Source organism: Pipistrellus hanaki, assembly GCF_964339955.1.
Source record: "Pipistrellus hanaki genome assembly, chromosome: X".
Taxonomy (NCBI): Eukaryota; Metazoa; Chordata; class Mammalia; order Chiroptera; family Vespertilionidae; genus Pipistrellus; species Pipistrellus hanaki.
Window position 1 is genome coordinate 45,349,348 of NC_140524.1, and position 24,273 is coordinate 45,373,620.

The 24,273-nt window shown below is 36.4% G+C and overlaps 1 protein-coding gene and 1 long non-coding RNA gene across 4 annotated transcripts in view; both read left to right on the forward strand.

Moving 5' to 3' along the window:
- Window positions 1–24,273, forward strand: part of LOC311615240 — a 974,758-nt gene that overhangs the window by 363,552 nt on the left and 586,933 nt on the right. The gene's annotated exons all lie outside the window — the stretch shown is intronic.
- ACSL4 (acyl-CoA synthetase long chain family member 4) overlaps window positions 1–24,273 on the forward strand; it is an 88,330-nt gene that overhangs the window by 1,121 nt on the left and 62,936 nt on the right. The gene's annotated exons all lie outside the window — the stretch shown is intronic.

The window sequence follows — 24,273 nt, forward strand, 5'->3', positions numbered from 1 at the left end:
GTTTTTTTCTTGTATTTTGCCTCTAAAATTAGTTTTTTAAGTTTTTATTTACTGATTTTAGAGAGAGAGAGAGAGATAACGATTTGTTGTTCACTTATACTAGTATATGCATTCATTGGTTGTTTCTTGTATGTGCCCTGACATGGATCAGACCACGCTCTAACCAACTGTGCTACTGGGCCAGAGCTTAACTGTTTTTGATACCTAAGGCTGCATGCAAATGGAGATTCAGTTACAGAACCGTCCATGAGCATATCAAGCAAGATTTTAATAGTGAAACCCTCTTCCTTGAATTGTAAAATAGCTCATATTTTCCATTGAAGATGGTAAAGTGCAAGATATGTAAGAAGACTTCTGTAAGAATAAACCCCTCTCAGCCATTTAAGTGAGGGATGAAACATTAAACTGTTAGTATAGTACTTGCACCATAGAATAAAGTACATGATTGTTCTGATGTGAGAGTAATTTGACAACTAAAAGTTCACAGACGGTGTATTGAAACACGAAAAAGCTTGAGTAAATTCAGTGCCCCCCACCCTTTTAAAAACCCTATTTAAAAAATAAGTAATTAGCCCTGGCCTGGTAGCTCAGTTGGTTAGAGCATTGCTCTGATAACACCAAGGTTTCGAGCTTGATCCCAAATTCATATATAAGTGGAACAACAAATGGATGTTTCTCTCTTTCTCTCCCTCTCCCCCCTCACTTCCCATCTCTCTCTAAAAAAATGAAAAATGATTTGCATTAAGATTTGTTTCTGTTTTTTTAATTGAATTTATTGGGGTGACATTGGTTAATTAAATTATTTAGATTTCAGGTTTACAGTAAGTACTATAGCACATTATCTATATATTGTACTATGTGTTCACCACCCCAAGTCAAGTCTTCTTCCATCACTATTTATCCCCCCATATCCTCTTCTACCTCCCCCAACCCCTTTCCCTCTGCCAGTCACCATACTGTTGTCTATGCCCTGAATCTTTCCTTTTTTTCTTTAATTGTTTTGGGCAGGAGTGGAAAGGAGGATAAAAAAGAGTCTTGCCATATTTAGTGAGAAATGAATTGAGATACTGGAGAGGCTCAGATTCAGTTACAGTTTTGCTAATTGTATAGCCTTGAGCAAGTTACTTTACCTCTCTTAGTTTTTGTATTTATAAAAGCATCTTGATGGTTGACAGAGTGATCCATAAGTCCCCCAATTTGCATTCTTTGTTTATATACTACATATGTGAACACATATATGTGCCTGTCTGATGCCATTTGCATCAAGGTTGTGCCATATATAATTAGTTATACCAGTTGTTTAGAATGTTTTTCTCAAAGACCTGCATATACTAGTTCCAATTTATGTATACATAATTCTTAATCCATTTTTAGCAAATGATTATGCTATATGTGGAAATCTCTAAATTGGGAAGCATTTTACAAAAAGTCAGGTATTGCTAATTTATTTTTGTAAGTAAAATGTGCAGTGTGCATAACACTTCTTTTCTTTTTAAAAATATATTTTATTGATTTTTTACAGAGAGGAAGGGAGAGAGAGAGAGAGCGCTGGAAACGTCAATGAGAGAGGAACATCGACCAGCTGCCTCTTGCACACCCCCTACCGGGGATGTGCCCACAACCAATGTACATGCCCTTGACAGGAATTGAACCTGGGACCTTTCAGTCCGCGGACTGACGCTCTACCACTGAGCCAAACCGGTTTCGGCAACACACTTATTTTCTATAATCCTCACCTGAGGATATGCTTATTGAGGAGAGGAGAGAGAGAGAGAGAGAGAGAGAGAGAGAGAGAGAGAGAGAGAGAGAGAGAGAGAAAGAGTGTGTGTGTGTGTGTGTGTGTGTGTGTGTGAGAGAGAGAGAGAGTGTGTATCAGTTGCCTCCCATATGTGTCCTAACCAGGAATCAAACCCAAAACCTAGGTATGTGCCCAGGAATGAACCCCGAAACCTTTGAAACCTTTTTGGTGTACGGGACAACATTCCAACCAACTGAGCCACTGGGCTAGGTCCATACCATAGTTTGTTTTTTTTAATGTTCATGTCTTTTAGAAATTTGTAAGGAAATGCATAAATATTGCCTTGTAACTGTAATTGACTAAGAACTTAAAAAGAAAATGCAGGCATCTCATTCATTCATTCATTTAATTTTCCTTGTTCCTTCATCGGTCACTTATTATGAGCCAGTCACCAGGATATGATGGTTAAAACAAGCCCTACCCTATGAGTTTTATCTGGGATGATAGTGATATAGGTGGGGGTTTGGAGAGATATGTATAGACAGTTTATTTTTATGAATAACAATAACAGTCAAATCATAGACATAAGGTCCTGAGCATATTGAAGCCCTATAGGGGTAGTAAGAGGTGGGTGATTGTATTAATTGCAGCCTTTAGACTCTGTTCTTGACATTCCTTTTTCTCTTTCTTTCTTAACTTTTAATTTCTGAGACCTTAGCAAAAATAAAAGCTCTTTTTCCCCACTCCAAGCACTCACTGGCTTATCTTACTCTTTCTCTTTTAACTGTTTATTTTGAGATTTAGATACTTAAACATTTCTTAAGCATTGATACACTTTATCTAATGTACGCCAATGGTAACATGTTGCATCACTGTGGTACAATATTACAACAAAGGAAATTGAAATAGATGCATTACATCCATCTGATTCAGAGCTCATCAGTTTTACATTCATGCATTTTTGTGTGCATATTTAGCTCTATGCAGTGTTATCACATGGTTAAATTTGTGTAACTACATCACAGTTAAGTTACAGAACTATTTCATCACCATTTTGTAGTCATAGCCATCTCTCTCCCTCCTTCCATGACCCCTGGCAACCACTAATTTGTTTTACATGCCTATACTTTTGCCATTTCAAGAATGCTATATAAATGTCATCATACAGTATGTAACTTTTTTGAGATTGGCTTTCCCCCCCCCCACTCAGCATAATTCCCTGGAGATTCCTGCAGGGCATGTGTCCTGTATTGATAGTTCCTTTTCATTGTTGAATCATAGTTCATGGCGTGGATGTACTAGTTTGTTTAAACATTCACCCTTTGAAGGACATCTGGCTATTTCCTGTGGGGTTTTTTTTTTAACCTGTTATGAATAAAGCTCCTGTGAACAGTCATGTAGTACTTTTTATGTAAACATAAATTTTCATTTCTTTGGGATAGATGCCTGAGAGCACAATTGCTGGTTGTATGTCAGTTGCATGTTTAGTTAGAACTGCCAAACTATTTGCCAGAATGGCTTTCCATTTTACATTCCCACCAGCAACATATCAATACTCCTTATCCTTGCCAGCATTTGATGGTGTTACTATTTTATATTTAGCCATTCTGATATTGACATCTTATCATAGTTTTAATTTGCCTTATTTTTATTAGCCTTGTGGCTAATGATGTTGAATATCTTTTCATGTGCTCTTTTGCTATCTCTGAATTCTCTTTAGTGAACTGTATGATCATTCTTTTGTCAATTTTCCAGTTGGATATTCTTTTTATACTGTTGAATTCTAAAAGTTCTTTATATATTCTAAATACTAATCCTCTGTTGGATACCTGGTTTGCAAATATATTCCCCCAGTCTATAGCCTGCCTTTTCATCATCTTCACAGGGATTTTCACAGTACAAAAGTATCTAATTTTGATGAGCCCCAATTTACCAATTTTTCCTTTTATCTATCAGCCTTTGGAGTCAAGGGGTGTTGTGTACTTTTGTTATTTAATTTATTCCTTGCTGTTCTCTATAACACCCAATAATTTTCTAAGCAGTCTGAACTTTTTTTTTTTAATTTCACAATCCTGAAGTTCAAATATATCCTGTGAACAAGTGGTCTTGATTGTGTAGAGTGTGAATCCATACTCACATATGCTATATTAAAAATGGCTGTTTCCTTTTAAGACTAACAATATAATTTCTGTCTACAAGGCTGTCAAGTGAAATGTTAAAATTTATATTTTTAAATTAAATAGGCACCGGATGTGCCAAGGGAATTTTTGGTTTCACTTTCTAAATTAAACATATTTTGGCAAAACTGTGTGGGTTTTTTTTAATGAAGGCTTTTGGTAAATAATCCAAAGGAAAAAAAGTTATGTTCTCACTTAAATGTACTTTGGATATTTATTCTGCATTTTGAGTAGTTAAGTTGTGAATCATGACCATGTACTTAGTAGATTTTTTTTATACTCATTGTAATAATGAATAAAAGATTATTGAATTTGTATGTTTAGATTGTGTGTTTTCCTTTTGTAGTAGGTACTCAATGTTCATTTTAATTACCTTCTAAAACATTAGCTTGAAGGGGACTTGTAATTTTATATTTGAAAATGTATGTGCTCATATGAGAAGTTACAGGAAAAGGTTAATGATTAACTTTGAAAGTATTTTTTTCTGTAATGTGGTAATGAAATGATTACTTGTCCCTTCATGTCACCGTATTTGCTCAAATAAGTGTAGAGCTTGGGTAGTGGATTGCTATTTCAAAAAGATCAACCATTGGTATAATGCAAGGACTAGCCAAATCCTGCCAATAGCCAAATGTTGCTCACCACCTGTTTTTGTAAAAACAAAAACAAAAACAAAACACACACACACACACACACACACACACACACACACGAACAAAAAAAAAATCCAAAGTACAACTTCTGATATAACACAGCCACATGGTTTCATTTATGTATTGTCTCTGCATTCAAAATTTCAAAATAATAGCCAAAACCGGTTTGGCTCAGTGGTAGAGCATCGGTCTGTGGACTGAAAGGTCCCAGGTTCGATTAGGGTCAGGGGCATGTAAGTTGGTTGAGGGCACATCCCCAGTAGGGGGTGTGCAAGAGGCAGCTGGTCCATGTTTCTCTCTCATCGACATTTCTAGCTCTCTATCTCCCTCCCTTCCTCTCTGTAAAAAGTCAATAAAATATATATTTTTTAAAAAATTTAAAATAATAGTGTCAAAGTTGAAACAGAGAACTATGGCCCTAAAAGCCTAGTTAATACCTGGTCCTTACAGAAAAAGTTTGCCTAGGGCTGTGGTCGGCAAACTGTGGCTCTTTGGCCCCTTGAGTGTGGCTCTTTTACAAAATACCACAGCATGGGCGAGTCTATTTTGAAGAAGTGGCCTTAGAAGAAGTTTAAGTTTAAAAAATTTGACTCTCAAAAGAAATTTCAATAGTTGTACTGTTGATATTTGGCTCTGTTGACTAATGAGTTTGCAGACTACTTGTCTAGGGACAAAACAACCTTGAAATTCATTGAGTCTTTATGTTATAAAGGAAATTTAACAAAGTCTACCTATACTTTTAGTACCTTTGAGTTATGTTTCCATGGGAAATTGTGGTTGGGAAGAGTGTATTCATTATCTTTAAGTCCACAAGACACTGTTTATTGCAAGAGCAACATTAAGGAATGGATGAAGAGGGTTGATTCTGTTGTCATGTGTGGGCTATTTTATTGTGAATGTAAATTCACAGGTATGGCAATTAGTGAGATTCAGAAAGAGGCCTATGTGGTCCTGATGTCCTTTGGTGATTTTGCCAGAGTGGTAATGAGAGAGTCAGGAATGGCACTGCTGTTATTCCTGCTCCCTGAGCTGCAGTGTGACTAAGAAATACAGTTTGAGCCTATCAAGCTGTTCTCAGACTATTGATTTACTGTTTTTAAAAAATAACATTCTTTTATAAATTAGAAGTTAACACTTCTTATTTCTAAATCCTCATTTTGAGAGAGAGAGAGAGAGAGAGAGAGAGAGAGAGAGAGAGAGAGAGAGAGAAGGGAGAGGAGGGGAGGGGAGGGGAGGGGAGGGGAGGGGAAGGGAGGGGAAGGGAGGGGAAGGGAGGGGAAGGGAAGGGAAGGGGAGGGGAGGGAAGGGGAGGGAAGGGGAGGTAAGGGGAGGGAGAGAAGGGAAGGGAGAGAAGGGAAGAGAGAGAAGGGAAGAGAAGAGAAATGAAATGAAACATGGATAGATTGTACCCCAATTAGGGAGGGAACCTACAACCTTTCGGTGTATGGGACAATGCTCCAACCAACTGAGCCACTTGGCCAGGGCAACACTTGAGTACTTTCATTCTTTTAAATGACCTATATATGTAATGTTGAAAATGGAAATCGAGTTAGGACATTTGATTATACATTTGGAAAGAAATTGATTCCCATCTCACATCATACACTAAAAATAAATTAAGAATGTATTTAAAAATATAAGCATATATTTAAGAAACGTCTGGAAAGCATAAGACAACCAAAGCAAAGTTAAAAAGGCAGATGACAGATTGAGTTTCTACATATGTAGTAGAATATTTAATTGACTTTTGCTTAACTGACTCACCACATTAAATGATGCTTTTCATTTTCTTTGTAAACTAAACTGTATAGTGAACACTTGCTATTAGTAAGCTGATCTCCAATATACTAGTGTGCTTGTGTGTCCACCAGTAAAACAGATGCTTTTATCACTGAATTTATACTTGCTGGCTGTTTTTGTAACTATCTAATTTATTTTCATATTTTGTAATGTGACAAAATATGAGGGAGGGAATTGAGGGTCTTACTGAAAGTTTACAGATGAAATGATGTGATATCTGGGATTTGCTTAAAATGATATGAAGGGTGGTGCGTATGCAGAATGTGTAGAGATATAAAAGAAATGAAATATAGCACATATGGATAATTTTTAAAGCTGGGTGATAGTTACATAAGGATCTTTTTTTTTTTTTTTTTTTTTTTTTTTTTGCTAATCCTCACTCGCCCAAGAATATTTTTCCCATTGATTTTTAGAGAGAGTGGAAAGGATGGACACTGACACACTGATGGAGGAAGAGAGGGAGAGAGGGAGGGAGGGAGGGAGAGAAGGAGGGAGGGAGGGAGGGAGAGAGAGAGAGAGATGTGAGAGATATATACATTGATTGGTTGCCTCTCGTACGTGCCCCAACCTGGCCAGGATCAAACCTGCAACACAGGTACTTGCCCTTGACTGGGAATTGAACCCATGACCCTTTGGTGCTCTAGCTGACATCCTAACCACTGAACCCCACTAGTCAGTGCAGGCTCATTTTTTAATAAAAACAAATGGCTTTTGAAAGAGTTAAAGAAAGCAAGTTATTACTGTCCAAGTAGGGTAAGATGATAAAAGATTCATATAAAAGAAATATAAAAATCTAAAAGTGTTCTTTACTCAGTGTTTTGCCAATGTGTTTTGAGTTCTTTGAAGTTATATGTTGTCTAAGAATCCTGTTTAAATTTCTTTAAACTCAATGGGCCTAAAGTTAAATAAAAAGTTTTGTTTTCTTGGCCCTATATCAAAAGTTTGATGAATGAGTGTACATTTACTGCTTACAAAATGAAATCAAGATAAAATGAATTGTCATATGCATTTTTATGACTATTCATCTTAATTGACCTTTTCAATTAACTAATCATCTGTTTCAAATAACTATATTAAAAGGCTTCTACTTTATATCCATGATATGTAAAGAGCTCCAACAAATCAATAAGAAAAAGACACCAATTTGAAAAAGTGGCAGAGGTTATGAATTGGCATTTCCAAAAAACAAAAAAAAACCCAAAAAAGTTGAATAAAAAAGAAAGGATACTAAAATTCACTGTGGTAATTAGGGATAATGAAACCATTGTTAAAGAAAAAATTCAATCCAGTAAATTTGAAGCTGTGATCAACTTTATTAAGCAATTTATGAATCAAGCAACATCTCTTCTAGCAACTAGCCAGGTGTTCCAAGAGGTTGTACAAAATGAAAGATTTTTTATAGGAAGAATGATGTAGCAGGTATGTTATTAGTAAAATAAAAAATTATTTTTAGGCCAGGTAATTTTCTTCCTTCCTTCCTTCCTTCCTTCCTTGGGAATGGCAAAGCTTACTTTTTAAGTTTTTTTTTTTTTTAAGAGAGACAGGAAGGGAGAGGAAGAGAGAAAAATTGATGTAAGAGTGAAGCATCAACTGTATGCCTCCCACACAATCCTTACCGGTTGAGCCCATAATCCAGGCAGGTGCCCTGACCAGGAATAGAACTTTCGACCTTTCAGTGCACAGGACAATGCCCAACCAGCCAAACCACACTGGCCAGGGTAGGATGGCAAAGATTTTATCCTGGTATTGATCATGAAATTTCAGACTAATTGGTTTGAATTTCTACTCCTGGGCGAGATTGAAACTACAATTAGGATAGTTATTAAGCTTTGGTTTGGTGATGGGGCTTTGCAAATGTGACTCCATTTTGGCTGCTGTTTCCTTTGCTTAAATACAATTTTCACCAAATCCATTGGCAAAAACTATAACATTCACTTTTGGAAGAAATGGGCAGTGCTATACACTGTTAATGAGAGTGCAAATTGTTAAACTTCTTGATAAAGAATACCAAAATCCTCTTATTTTTTAAAATAAATCTTTATTGTTCAGATTATTACAGTTGTTCCTCCCCCCCCCCCATAGCTCCCCTCCACCCAGTTCCCACCCCACCCTCTGCCCTTACCCCCCACTGTCCTCATCCATAGGTGTACGATTTTTGTCCAGTCTTTTCCGGCACCCCCCACACCCTTTTCCCCCTGAGATTTGTCAGTTCACTCCCTTTCTATGCCCCTGATTCTATTATATTCACTAGTTTATTCTGTTCATCATATTTTTTATTCAATTGATTTTTACATTCACTTGTTGATAGATATGTATTTATTGTTCATAATTTTTATATTTACCTTTTTCTTCTTCCTCCTCTTAAAGAATACCTTTCAGCATTTCATATAATAGTAGTTAGGAGGTGATGAAATCCTTTAGCTTTTTCTTATTTGTGAAGCTCTTTATCTGACTTTCAATTTTGAATGATAGCTTTGCTAGGTGGAGTAATCTTGGTTGTAGGTTCTTGCTATTCATCACTTTGAATATTTCCTGCCACTCTCTTCTGGCCTGCATAGTTTCTGTTGAGAAATCAGCTGACAGTCTTATGGGTGCTCCCTTGTAGGTAACTGTTTTTCTCTTGCTGCTTTTAATATTATCTCTCTGTCTTTTGCTTTTGGCATTTTAATTATGTTGTGTCTTGGTATGGTCCTCTTTGGATTCCTCTTGTTTGGGGTTCTGTATGCTTCCTGGACTTGTAAGTCTATTTCTTTCACCAGGTGGGGGAAGTTTCCTGTCATTATTTCTTCAAATAGGTTTTCAGTATCTTGCTTCCTCTCCTCTTGTGGCACCCCCATAATTCGGATGTTGTATTATACATAAAACACTTGAAGTTGTCCCAGATGCTCCTTACACTATCTTCATATTTTTAGATTCTTTTTGCTTTTTGCTTTCCTGGTTGGGTGTTTTTTGCTTCATTGTATTTCAAATCTTTGACTTGATTCTTGCGATCCTCTAGTCTGCTGTTGGATCTCTGTATATTATTTTTTATTTCAGTCAGTGTATGCTTAATTTCTAGTTCGTCCTTTTTCATATCCTTGAGGGTCTTGCTAAGTTTATTGGCCTCTTGTAGAAAATTCTTGAAAAACCTTATAACCGTGGTTTTGAACTTTATATCCAGTCATTCGTTTTCCTCAATTTCTTTCATTTGTGACCTGTTTCTTTGTTTCTGCCTTTTGGCTGCTTCCCTGAATTGATAGAGTGGCTTTGTGTGCTTGGTGTCCTATAGGGCCCAGTGGCTCAGCCTCTCCAGTTACCTGAGGTGGACACTCTTGGTGCACCCCTTTGTGGGCTGTGTGCACAGTCTTGTTGTAGTTAAACCTTGATTGTTGTTGGCATCACCGGGAGGAATTGAACTCCAGCTCAATTGGCTGTGAGGATCAGCTGTGTTTACACTGGGAGAACTTCTGTGCTGGAGACATCCTTATGAGACAAGACTTGTAAAAGCCTCTGTGCTCAACTTGGATGGGGGGAGTCTCAGAGCGGGGCAGACAGCAATGGCTTCCCATCAGCCCTGCCCTAAGAGACCCCTGGGTCTTAGTATCCTGCAGTAATCGCTGCAAACACCTCTGAGAAAAAGCCGCCCTCGAGTTTCTCCCACTGCCAGAGAGTCCAGTTTCTCCCTGTATGAGTCTGGGTCCCCAGAGTCTCACCCAGAACTGGAGTTCAGAGGTGTCGTGAGCTTTTGTCTCCCTCCCAATTGAGAAAGCCAGCTGCATACTCAGTTGCCAGCCCCCTGCCTTCTGCAGCTCCTCTGAGTCTCAGTGTGCTTTTCTCTTTACTTCTACTTGTAGAATTTCCACTCAGCCAGCCTTCCTGTGGTTCTGGATGATGTCCGTTTTGTCTCTTAGTTGTAGTTTTGAAATTGTTGTGTGAGGCAGAAGTTTAGGTGTTTAGCTATGCTGCCATTTGGTTTCTCCAATCCTATTATTTTTTAAATGTACATATATATATATAATTTTTTTTACCCAGCAATTCTGTTAGGAACCTATTTTAAGGAAATACCTACACATGTATGTAAATGTATACATAAGGTTTTACTGTAGTGAAACAGGTCATAATAGTGAAAACTTGGAAGTAACCTAAATATCCATTAATAGGGAAATGATTTCAATAATAGTATGCTTTTATATGGAATACTCTAGCTTTTAGAGGAAAGAAGCTCCTTGGACCTATCTAAACTGGCATAGGAATTCCAAAGCATTATTAAAAGGGTGTGGGGAAGGGAAAGAGTTATATAACAGTCTATATAACATTATTCCACTTATCTAAAAGAACACAAGACCTTACCATGTGTATGGATAACACAAAAAGGTCTAGTTGATACATACCATCAGTAATCTCTAGAGTAGGGGTGTCGAACTCAATCAGAGAAGGGGCCAAAATCTAAAATCCAGCCTAAATCGCGGGCCGAATGGTTTACTGAACAGTCATAAACTGACAATGTCATAAACTGACAGCAGAGTGCAGTGATGACAGCGCGGTGCGGGCCACATTGCAAGGCCTGGCGGGCTGGATTTGGCCCGTGGGCCTTGTGTTTGACACATGTGCTCTAGAGGAAAAGGCAGTAGTATTAGAGGAGCCATTTAGAGGTTCTTTTATTTTTTATCCTGTACCATTTTACAGTGTATTTCTAAATTTACGAGTACTGTTTTGATAGTAACTATAGAGATTAATAATATCAAAATTTTAAACACTGGAGAACACTTGCAATGTTTTTCCTCATTGTATATTTTACAGTGACATTGTGCTAAAGGTGTAGTATCTTGTACTTAATGATCACTCTGATATTTTTTAAAAATACTTTTCTCCGTTCATTAAAATACCACTTGTATTTTTTAAATTTTCTATGTTGAAAGTGTAAGTGTAAAGAAAAAGAAAAACACCTAATCCCAGTATATGCTTGTGTACACATGTTTGTGTACACACATGCATGGACACTTGCATGCCCATATATATTCATAGGCATACACATATGCAAACATATATCATTCTACACAATGGGTTCTTACTATACACCAGGAGTGGGAAACATTTATTTTCTTTTTTTCTGCAAAGGGCAATTTGGATATTTATAACATCATTCATAGGCCATACAGAATTATCAACTTAAAAATTAGCCTGTTATATTTAGTCAAACATTTAATTAACTCACTCCTAATTCCTTGGCAGGGCCAGACCAAATGATTTCACAGGCTTTATGCGGCCCATGGGCTGGACATTCCCCACTTTTATTGTACACAGTGATTTGTAACTTATTTACTTTAACTTGACACTGTATAGTAAACATTTTTCATGATTGGTCACTCTGAATAAGTGAAAAAGACATCTTGGTAAGAAAAGAACAACATGGTGTCATGTAAATATAGTGTTCTATTTAAAATAACTGGTCTCTAGAACAAGCTATATATATAGCTATATATATACAGAGAGAGAAAGAGAGGGGGGGGATGAGAGAGAGAGAGATAGATATCTTACTTTACACTGAAAAATTTGATACTTTAATACTTTTCCATGGATTTAATAGGAGTCTACCATATAGACAGTTATGTTAATATGAAGACTAGTTAGCAACTCATGCTTTTATTATGGCATTTGAAACAGTATCTCTGATCTCTAAGGCTGTGCGTCTTGGCTTTTTGGAATTGATGTCACAGCATGAGGATTTTTCTCTCAGGCACTGTCAAATTAGCTGATTTTATGGGGAAGTCACATAGAGGTTCCCTATTTCTGACTTGATTAATGAGAGGGGCACGTGAGATGTAGTTTATTAGAGAGATGTGGTAAACATTAATGGTGGATTCTATTGGTTATGAAGTTAATGCAGTTTAAGGTATGGTGAAATACCTGTTTTCTCTCCAGTGTTCTGTTTATTACCTATGTGCTTAAAGTATTTTTATATTATAAAAAAAAAGTAATGATAAGGTTTTGAAGGACCACTGCCCTGGAGGTACCTGAGTGATGAGTCATCAAAGAAAACCTGGAGAAATGGGCAGAGCTGCTACCACTGAAGTAGTGATCAGTCATTATGTTCAGAATAAAGATTTCTCTTGCTGTATGAAAATAGAGCATTCTTATGAAACTATTCCTAAGCTCAAATGGTATAAAGTGAAGAAGCAGTTACCTTAGGACCATCTTGCTAACAGATGCACAGAATAAATTGAGCTAAAGCACAGATGCTCATCCAGTTGAAAGTTTTGGTGGCTTCAGGCTGAGATGCTGAGTATTGGTCTCAGGAAGGAGCTGGGTGGGGCTGTTCTTGCTGTTGGGGGTGCATATTGCCTCTGTAAGGGCTCACTGCAAAACAAACACTGAACACTATTTTCGCACTTCACCTTTTTCATAAAAGCAAAAATATTCGTATTTCAATCAGCAAAACAGGTATTAATGTACCTCCTTTGTAAAAGCGAATTGGCATAAAGTGAACTTTTTAAAAGTGGGAGACACCTGCAAGTTATAGTTATTTCTGCTTCTCAAATAATCCATAAGCTGGAAACTTCCCTCAGATAGGAAACAGGAACTTGATGAATGAGCGTAAAATTCAGTTGTAGCTTTGAAAGGAGAAGAGAAGATAGAAGTAGCACTAACATCTGATGGGATGAATGCAAGTGAAAAGATGCTATATTTCATATGACCACTGAAGATACTAAGTTGAGAAGTAGCTTTAAAGAGTAATTGAGAGGTAAAATTGGGCAGAATTAACTATAAGCAAGTGTCAGATGGATATGTTTCAAACAAATAGAACAGATAAAAATAGACTAGCGGTCATGGTATTCTTATACCTGGAATCACAGAACCTCCAGGATTTGGTCAAGTGCAACGTTAGTCTAGGATGGTTTTATTTGGGATTCCCTCTGCATTCAGGCAGTTCCCTACAAGAGTAGGTTCAAATTTCTGTGAAGCAAGTAGTTTCCATGAGGTGGAAACTAGAAAAGGCAAGGCTCAGGCTCACTGTTGTGAAGTATAGCAATCTGCTGATGGGATTCTATGCAGTGTTTATGTAATTTATTCACATGCTCACATCAATTTTAATATTGTCTTGATCACCAAGTGACTATTGAGTATTAAAATGTTTGCAGGGGAGTAGCTTTGTTTGGAAAATACTCCCCTAAAATTTACTTCTTTACAGGTGGCTTCCTTTAAAGCAGTATTATTGTAGAAGAGACAGCTGCAAAACAAAAAGCTTCATGGTTAAACCCCCACGTCCTTTATTATTTGTTTTGAAATGGAGTTTCCCCACATCACTTTTACAGCATTTCTTTGGGGACTAAGCATTTTATTTGTGAATGAGGGATGATTCACAGCCCCAAGAGTACCAAGTATTCAGTGGGGATAAAAATACACTTGCATCAGCCATGCTAACTGTCTTGAATTCTAGCTCCATGGGGGTCTACAAAGGTGCCATCTCTGGCCTTTGGGAGAACAATCCAGTGTAATAGCCTCCCAATCCCTGTCTTATGTCAGTGGTGTCTTGCACTTACACAATTGTTCTTTGGCTACATTAAATGTTGGTGTGGAGTGATTGGCTTACGGTCACAGTGCTAACTTTTGTAAAATGGGAGATTTGTTCCTAATAAAATTTTCAGACATGATCTTTTTTTCAAAAGGCCCCTAATTCTAAAGATTATAGTTTATTTTCAAACATCTTTACAGAGAAAGTTTGTGCTTACAATCTTGTTTTTATTTTATCTTATTTTTTAAAATATATTTTATTGATTATATACAGAGAGGAAGGGAGAGAGATAGAGAGTTAGAAACATTGATGAGAGAGAGTCATCAATCAGCTGCCTCTTGCACACCCCCTAATGGGGATATGCCCGCAACCAAGGTACATGCCTTTGACCGGAATCGAACCCGGGACCCTTCAGTCCCCAAGCCGACGCTCTATCCATTGATCCAAACCGGTCTCAGCTCTTGTTTTTAATTCACCTCAACTAACGAAGACCGTTCACCTGCTCCCTCCCTGCCCTTGTTCGAAGGTACATGGTGCTTAGGGTACTTCTGGCAGGAAAGAGGAGGTGGCTGCTATACTAGGGCATTAACAAAGGAGGAGCAGGTGGCAGTGAACTTATGATTTAAACTAAAGTGGACCCTGAGTTTTGAAAACCATTCATCTCAACTCTATTTTGTGCTTTAGACACATATTTTAAAAACAAGTTTTAGTCTGTAGGGTTCCTTAAGTTCAGTGTACTAGTATATATTATATATAGCAGGTCCTTGAAAAAAGCATCATTTAGTTCAATATCACTTTATTATAACTGTGAGAAACAGTGATTTAGCTCACATATGGTTTTGCTTAAAGTTGCAGAACCTATTAATGATGTTAAGTGAGGATTTATGTATACATAGTGAGAAGCCTTGCAGTGTTTAATGATATCAGTCTCCAGTGGAAATCTGTAATACTGAGTAAAAACTACTCGTAGTTCTCAAAACTACTTGTACTGTTATAATACACATACAAAAACAAAACACATACCGTACATACAACTTTTATAACTTTAATGAGATGCAGGCTACTTATTTTGAAGTATCTAATTTTGGTTGAAAGAATTGTTTTTCCACCTTGTTGATTTCTCTAACTTTGCATCATTCCTAGCTAATGTAACACTGAGGTAATTTTATTTGTCCATTCGCTTCTAGAAATCATAACGTTTTCTCATGAATTCATTTCTTTTGCATTGGGAAGAGTAATTAGGAATGTGTTTAGGATGGAGTTTGGTATTTGGCCAGATCTGGGGCCATGTCCTTTTATTGCTGAACCCATTTAAAAAACAACACACAACTTTTTCTTGCTTTTAGTGGCCTTGCCCCATTGCTACTAAAAGATCAGGATGTTGGCCTGAGCTTGGCACTAGGCATTGAAGCTCCTCACTCAATGCCTTTCCCCTCTACTTTCAGGCATATCAGCACTGGAAACCATAGATGGGGGTGTTGGAAAATTTTTGAGAATACTTAAGACACTGTCACATAACCATCAGACCTTCAGATGTGTGGAAAAAGAGAACTTTTGCTTTCAAAACTTCCTTTCTGTTGATCTTAGTTTTTGCTTTTGAAGAATAAGCAGCAGATTGCCCCATAGACATGAGACAGAAAACCACCATCTTACCATTTATTGCTGCTGGCATTGGTTGCAGATGCTTCAAGGAATTATAACCTAGTTTAAACATGATATGTTTTAGATTAAATATTTATAGAAATAACTGCCAAGAAATGCCTAAAAGGCAAATTACATTGCAGATGCAGCAAAAGTTAAATGCTTTAGGGATAAGTGGTGATTTCTACTAGCAGGTAATAGTAACACGATTGAAACTGTAGCAGGTCCTTGGCTGATCTTTGTATCAGAATACAGAATAGTAACCCCTTCCTTAAACAGTATTTCATTGAGATGAGAAGAGACTTCTGCTCTGCTTGGGAGTTTTTAGTACTCTGGTGCTTCTTTTTGAATCTGTTCTTGAAATTCTTGTTTTGGATCTCATCCTATGCAAAAAAAAAGTGCCTCATATTGGGGCATTTTTAAATACTTAAGTAATGAATCCTACATTAGGTGTGTTTCACAGTGGAATTAAACTATTCCAAATTTTACACTTGCTGGAGTAGTATTATAACCAGAAGTCAGTCTTGTTTGTAACAGCCACAAATAGTCCCCAGATGAAGTTAATCAAGTCATTTTAGATGTCTGATTTTTTAATCTATGTATGCATTTCATTTCCCCAATATTTTAAGGAAGTTTGTTTTTTTAAAAAATCATGTTTAGGCAAGCCAACTGATACCTAAGCAGTAACAGGTGTAACTGGATAATCCCGGAGGATAACTTATTAGCTTTTTAAAAATATATAATTGTCTGCTTGGGTGTGTTATTACAGGATTGAGGGTTGCTTCAAGGATGACCCTCTTTTCCTATTCTACCTATATGTCTGCTCTCTGTGTTAGTCTAATGTTCATTTAAAGTATTATCTATTGAATGGTAAGCTCCACAAGTTCAAGACATATGTTCACTGAATATTTCTTGGACAAATACATTTGCCTGCACCTCTCAATGTCCAGGATTTGGGAAAGTTGATTTTAAAAAATATTACCAAGGAAAAGGGTCACTGCTGTACTTACTTTTAATCCTCTTCCTCAAGTAAAAATGTTGTTATGGTATTTAATCTTCAGGAATGATGTTTACAAAATGAAAGAAAATAGAGACCTAACCATTTTTTTTCTGCTTCAGTTTAGTCTATGGGCAATAGGGTAACATCACTTTCATATTTTAGAGAGGCCATATTGTGAAATAGTCTTTACAGCTTTCTATTGCCATGCTATAAAGTCCTAGTGACTTAGTACCAGAGAGGTTTTATTCCAATGTATTGTTTATATGTAGGGATCTCTTAACCAAATAGGTTCTTTCTTCTAGCTTTAAAAATATGTTTTATTGATTTTAGGAAAGAGAGGAAGGTAGAGGGGGAGAGAGAAAGAAATATCCATGAGAGAGAAACATCATTTGGCTGCCTCCTGCATGCCTCCTATTGGGGATCAAGCCCAAAACCCAGGTACGTGCCCTGACGGAGAATCAACAGGAGACCTCTCGGTTCATGGGAAAATACTCAACCAAGACACACCAGACAGGGCTTTCTTCTAGATTTTTAAAATGTGATCTTATTACATGGCTTATTTTTTAAATGAATATTTCATTTTGGAATAATTTTAGATTTATAACACACTCATAAAGATAGTCCAGAGTTCCTATATATATTTACCCAGCACTCCCTAATGTTATTAATGTTATTAAACTGTAGAATTTATTTGGATTTCCCTAGTTTTTCTACCAAAGTATTTTTCCTGTTCTAGGATCCTAAATTGTTATATATGCTTATTTTAGAAAATATGAATGGATAAAAAGACAAACCATCTACAATTTCCCTTATCCAGAGACAACTACTGAAATGTTTAGTACATATCCTTCCATATTTTTTCTATAGATAATATAAATCCATCCCCCCAAAACCTTTGGAGTTCCCTAAAAGACAGATTAGAAATGTGTTTCTTATACTATTTTTTGTGACTTACTTTTTTTTTTTACTCTTAATGTGGCATTTACATTTTTGTGAATATCTTCCCATGTCTGCTGTTTTTTTTTTTTTTTTAAATATAGTTATACTTTAATTATTCTCTATCCTTAGGTATTTTGTTTCAATTTCATTGATTATTTAATTCTTCATTACTTAAGGTCAAACTGTGAAGGTATTCTCAATCTTCCCCCACCCCAACAAATCTGAAAAATGACATACTCTTATCAGTAAATGTAGCTCATTAAGTCAGTGATTCAAAATATGTGTGTATTAGATTGAACCATTTGAAATTGCCTTTTTTTTTTTTGGTATGTAACAGATTTGTGACTATTCGAAGTTTTATATGGTTCAACTTAGTAGTTTGGAAAATTTTTTGAGGTTGCTCGGATCTCCCCTCTCCCTGCCCCTCTATTCTTACCCCACTGAGAATCCCTGGGCTCTCACTCAACTGAGAATTTCTGCATGTTAGAATGGTAAGTCGACTCTGAAACATGTTGGCCTGGCAAAAATGTTAACAAACACCTCCCAGGTGGCTCTGAAATTTACAACACCCTTAAGACCTATGCCATGTCAAAGACATATGCAGAGAACTTGAACTCCAGTGAACTGCATCTGCCCATAGTATATTAAAAATAGACATCTGAGCATTCAACATAAGCTCTGCAAGGCAGCCCAAAAGTTGTTTCCTGGTTCCATAACTGTATTGGATAATTAGGGTACTGGTGCCACCCAGTGGTACCTTACAGATGATCTGCTGATGTTGCTATACTGCTCTCCAACATTTCAAATACTTTTACCTCTTTTCCTTTCTTTTATGCTCTTCCATGTTCATGATCTCACCTTTCTTTTCTTCCCACTTATGCCAGTGGCACTTATGGGTTTCCTTTAGCTCAGATAATAATATTCAGGAAACTATACCTGCCATATACTTTTGTGGTGTTATCCTTATTTAAATAAAGGCTTTGGAATATGGGACATAGAATAGAGAAAACACACTGAATCAAATGCTATTTATCTGCCATGAAGCCAGGATTCCTACCCAGAATGGGTGTAAAGTTTTTACTTTGTTAAAATATGACACTTCTCATGTTTAATTTCAAATTTCTCAATATATGGGAGGAAGCACTCCTATGTATCTCAGATGTGAAGAGGTATAAACTACTACTTACAGTGAAATCTTTAACTCAGAAGACATTCTTTGTTTTCCTTTCTCTTGAATATGACTTATTGTTTCATTCCATGTTCATTCAAAAACTATATAGTAAGCATCTATTGTGCACCTGTACTGTGCTAGATTCTGAAGATTATAGTGGAGATCAGGACAGACTTGACTTCTGGCTTTAATGGGGTTACAGTCCAACAGGGGAACAGGAACTTCAACAAGTTTAAGTGCTGTACTCTATGGGTGCCTGGAGAGCAAATAGAAGAGGCACTGAAGGAAGTGTCATTTAAGTGTCATTTAGAAGTGTCATTTAAGCTCAGACCTAAAGGAAGCCAGAAAAAGGGAAGAGAATGTTCTTGGTAGATGGGAAAGCATGTGCCAGATGTTGAGGTGAGAGATTAAACGTGGTGCTTTTGAGAAACTTATGGTGGCTGGAGCTCAGAGATCAATCTTTTAAACCTTACAACAGTCCCCGTAGGTAGTATTATTATTCCCTGCATTTTAAAATTGTGGTAAATGAGGCAAAGAGGTCAAATAATTTGCCTAAGGTCATAAAATTCCTGGAACAGCCAGGAATTGGACCATGCCATCTGGCTCCAGGATATTGGCCCCTCACTACCATAATAGACTGTTTCTCAGCAGGGCATTGTGTCATGTTGAAGCATCATTGGGCAGCTCTACAGACTTCCATGACCACAGCATCTTATCATGTTAATCTGTGCTCTTCTTTTCTGTTGGGCAATGTAAAATGAAATCTATACTGGTCACAGACTATTCCTAAGCTGGAATTTATGAGTATGTGAAAAATCCCTGAAACTTTGCGGTTAGCTTTAGTCTTTTATCACTGATTGGAAATCAAATACCTCATTTGCTATGCAACTTTTAAGTTTTTTAACTGGTATTTCCCAGAAAATCATAGATGGGAAGTTACAATTGGTTGTAATTTTTTTTTTTGGCAAAAAAATAAGTATAAGGTATGTACTGCCTGCAAGGATAGAATTTTTGTTTTTGAATGCTCAATTTAACTTGGCCATATCCTTTTCCATGACTTTTAAAGTTAGTTAAAGGGTTAACACAGCTTCTTAAATAGGTTTATAGCCTTTTAAAGTCATATAAGTTAAATATTTGTACATGGAGATATTTCCGTACATTCGGCCAGATTTATTCTTTATGTACCTAAAATACAAGGATGTGTTATTTTTAAGATGAGGAATTAACTTCCTTTTTAAGTTATTAGTTAAGGTCTTACCCTGGATTTTAGAAGTTGGGTGTTCAGTTGTAAACAAACTATTTAAGTTTGCCACAATTTGATATTGGAAGTGGAAGCATGTAATAGAGAGTCGTGTGTGTGTGTGTGTGTGTGTGTGTGTGTGTGTGTGTGTATGTGTATAAAATGGCAAAGAGCTGGTGCTTTTATTTACGTGCCCATTTGTATATTACTGTAGATTCAATCAGGAGCTAGTACTTGGAAATATCTTTTCCAGTAGTGAATGTTGGCTTTTGCTGATGTAGCCAGGCCATTCTTGCCTTGTTCTCTATGGGTCATCACTAAGGATATTTTGAAAAAAAAAAGGGGGGGGGGTCTGATAATAATTACAGTGAACAGTAAGTGTAAACCAAGGAACAGGCCTTAAAAAAGTGGGAAATGTGATCACCCTCATTTTAATCAATTCATACAGACATCAAATTTGTGAACTTAGCTTCAGAAGCATTGGCTCAACCCAGTTGAGGTATCCAGCAGCTACAGGTAGATTTCTCTTTACTTTGGAGCAAAACCAGTAAATTTCAAGTAAGTGTATTATTGTTTATTGCAGTGAAATTGTATGTACAGCAGCTGTATTTTTACAACTTTTTGCATTGTAAAGTCTGCGCTGTGAGGCCCTGTTGAGGTTATTATAGGACACATTCAGAAGTGTGTGGACCTTCCAGGAAGTGAGATTACTTAATTATACCTTGCTGTTACCCAAAATGTTTTGAAATGAAAGCTTTGAGGAAAAGAAATGATTCAGCCTTTTCTGACTCCTAATTCTTTTAGATATTATCTTAGTTTGTACATATTTGTAACATGATGTTAAGTTTATTGTAATGTCTAATGTATAAAGCAAGACAGTCTTAGGTAAGATGATATCCTCTGAAGTTTGAGTTGTTGATCTTAGAGTTCAGGTTGTAAACAAGAGGGCAGTGATGGAGAACTTCTGAAATCCTCTCCTTTCATAATCCTTGTTATCACCTGAGTGGAAAGCAAATACGTGATACTCATTTGGTGCCTTTTGTCTTGTGATACCTTGTGATACTTTTTCGGTGGCAGGCTTCACTTACCATAAGGGGGTTGGTTCTGGTCAGGTGAAAACCATTTTCCTTTTGGAGCAGAAAAAGTGCAAGTATGTCATGGTACCCATTAAATCTTATGCAGATATCATCTAGCTCTGGCATTTGAGTTCCTGTTGGTTTAATAAGGATAAGTGAGTGGAACTCTGAGCTTTAAAGAAATTATATTTCCATTTGTGCACAACCCCTCATGATTGTCTAGCTGTTTGATATTCTTTATTCACTTGCTGGTAATAGTCAAATTTTGTTAGTCACATTTTGATATAGGTGACTAAAAAGTCACATTTACCATTTTATAGTAAGAGAAAAGAAACTTAATTTTATTTTATAGTTCACAAGCAAAACAAATTTATTTTAATTTGAGTCTAAAAACAGAAGTGTCTAATCTTTCTGTAGCAGTTGAGATCAACTTGTGGCTCTTTTAGTGTCACTTTGCCACTTGAGTAGGGCCACATAGTCATGTTTGCTGTTACTTATCACCATACAGAATTAAAAGACTGGTGCTGTATTTTCTTATTAAATGATATAATAAAGAGCTAATATGCTAATTAGACCGAACAGCAGAATGACCAAATGGACAACCTTCTAGACAATTGTCAGGACACCTTCTAGATGAAGCCCGGGCTCCAAGGTTGAGTCCCTTGCATGAATTTCATGCATCAAGTCTCTAGTTAAATGATAAAAGTATTATATTCACTGTAGCAGTTTTTGGAAATTTAAATAAAATATAAGGATAAAACAAAATCACCTATAATTCTATAAACCAGAACATTTGTCTTGGAGCCTACATATATTTTAAAGAAGCTGGTACTGTAAGTTTTATGTTAAACCAATTTCACGTCATATATTTCCTATATCTTTGAATATTCTTTGATAATGTTGCATTTGATGACTATAGTATTTAATCATATGGTTACATCATTGTTTACCAATTTCTTTTTAGGCATTCAAAGTTATTTCTAGTTTTTCTGTTATTTATATTACAATGATGACTATTGTATACATTTTTGTCTTTGTATTTCTGATTATTTTCTTAGCATATTCTTAGAAGTAGGAAGTAAAATTACTAGGCAATTAAGTATGAGTTAAGGCCTTGTGGTGCATATTGCCAAATTGCTTTCTATAAAGCTTGTACCAATTTACTCTTCTGTCAACAGTATATAAAGTGCCTTTTAAAAACACGTTTGACAGCACCGAGAAGTTTCCTTTGTTCTTAATTTGCACTACTTCTGATGAAACCCCAGTGCCTTGCTATCTGTTTTAATAAATAAAATTATTGTTGGCAAAAATGAAAGTGGCAGTGTAATATTTATTATAAATGGCATTGTTGTAAGGAACTGGTGGCCCCAGATACTTTGAGAATCATTGAAACAGAGGCCATATTTTAGCTCTAGTCTGTGTTTCTAAAAATATATTTTTTCCTTTCTCAAGCAGTTTATCAATCTTAGCTTTAATGTAATGGAAAGTGCTATTTTTTTTCTCATAAAATTATTGCTCCATGGCTCCTTATTGTTCATTATGTTAATCCTTTCTGTGCATATATCTCTTGACTCATATTTTGTTGACTTTAAAAACAAAATGTAACTTCTGCTAAAAATTGCACAAATTTTTGGAAAGTTTTGATCGTCACACAGGAGTACTTTCTGGTCAGGATCAATTAAAGTAATAAACACTTCTTCAATTATTGTTCATGTCTTTTGTATTTTAATGAAAGCCATGTAAATTCAACACACTTCTTGAATAAAGTTGATAAGTTCAATGTTTGATATTATGCAACCTATTTATGAAAATCTTTTAAAAATCAGTATTTTAGGATTGTTGGTCCTGATTCATGAGTTATCTGTGTGACAACAGTTTTCCTCTATTAAAGCATTTCACCCCCAGTGGTTGTTTCATAATAGTCAAGCTGGGTCTTAGACCTTACAAATAGTATTTATTGAGGTTTGTGACTTTAAAAATTATTATTTAAATGTATTTGATATACTGGATGTTTTTAAAGAGAATATACTTTTCTCTCTTGGTACAGTTAATTTAATCCTAGGTAGCTGAAAAGAAAGGAATAATGCACATTTTTGTTGTTTTCTAATATTCAGACATTCATCTTAAGCTTAAAACTAATCACTAGTGATTAGAAAGAAATTCTTAATTTTACTATATAGCTAATCACATAAGATTGTAATGTTTGAGAAAGTAGACCCTATTTTAGCTCCCATGGTGTTTTGGATGGGAGAGAGAGAAGATTTTCTGATTTTAAAGCCTATTTTTTTTTCTGAAAGTCTACAACTTTGTAAGTAAGGATGGAAATTTGCATGTGGTTTATCTTCTGTCCTAGTTGAAGTCTGATACTTACATTGTAGACTAGGTACTTTTATTTTTTTAATTTTTAAAAAATATATTTTTATTGACTCCAGAGAGGAAGGGAGAGGGAGAGGGAGAGGGAGATAGAAACATCAATGATGAGAGGGAATCATTGGTTGGCTGCCACCTGCACGCCCCACACTGGAGATTGAGCCTGCAACCCGGGTATGTGCCCCAACCAGGAATTGAACCATGACCTCCGGGTTCACAGGTCAATGCTCACCACTGAGCCAAGCCAGCCAGGCTATTTATTTATTTTAAATATTTTTATTGATTTCAGAGAGGAAGGGAGGGATAGGAATATCAGTGATGAGAGAAAAATCATTGATCAGCTGCCTCCTGCACCCCCCTCCTGGGGATTGAGCCCACAACTAAGGCATATGAACTGATCTTAATTGAACCGTGACCTCCTGGTTCATAGATCAGTGCTCAACCACAGAACCACACTAGCTGGACAGTACCTTTATTTTTATATACACACAATGTGTGTGTGTGTGTGTGTGTGTGTGTGTGTATAATTTATCATATTCATGCTAAATTTATCATATTCACTGCCACCTATTTAATTCCAATAGGGGTCTCCTATATGGGGTTGGGAAATCTGAGAAATTTTATTGAGGTGAACAGTATACAGATTCAAGAAAGGCAGTCTCTGGTAGAAGCATAAAGTATGCTCCATAAAGGTAAATCAAAGGCTGTCTTTTATAGAGCCCTGGTTATGGGTTACTCCATTTTTATGCAAATGAGGTATCACAGTTTGCACAGTCTGATTGGTCCAAATAGAACTGTTCTGATTGGTTGGCTTCACACATTCTGATTGGTTTCTATGGAACCACTCTGATTGGTCAGTATATATGTAAATTAGGGTATAACAGCCAATCTGGTTCGATGAAGCAGGTCTCTAAGGATGATGACCAAAGCTCCCTTATGAGTGTTGACTCAGGTAGGAACACAGTGCAGGAGTCTG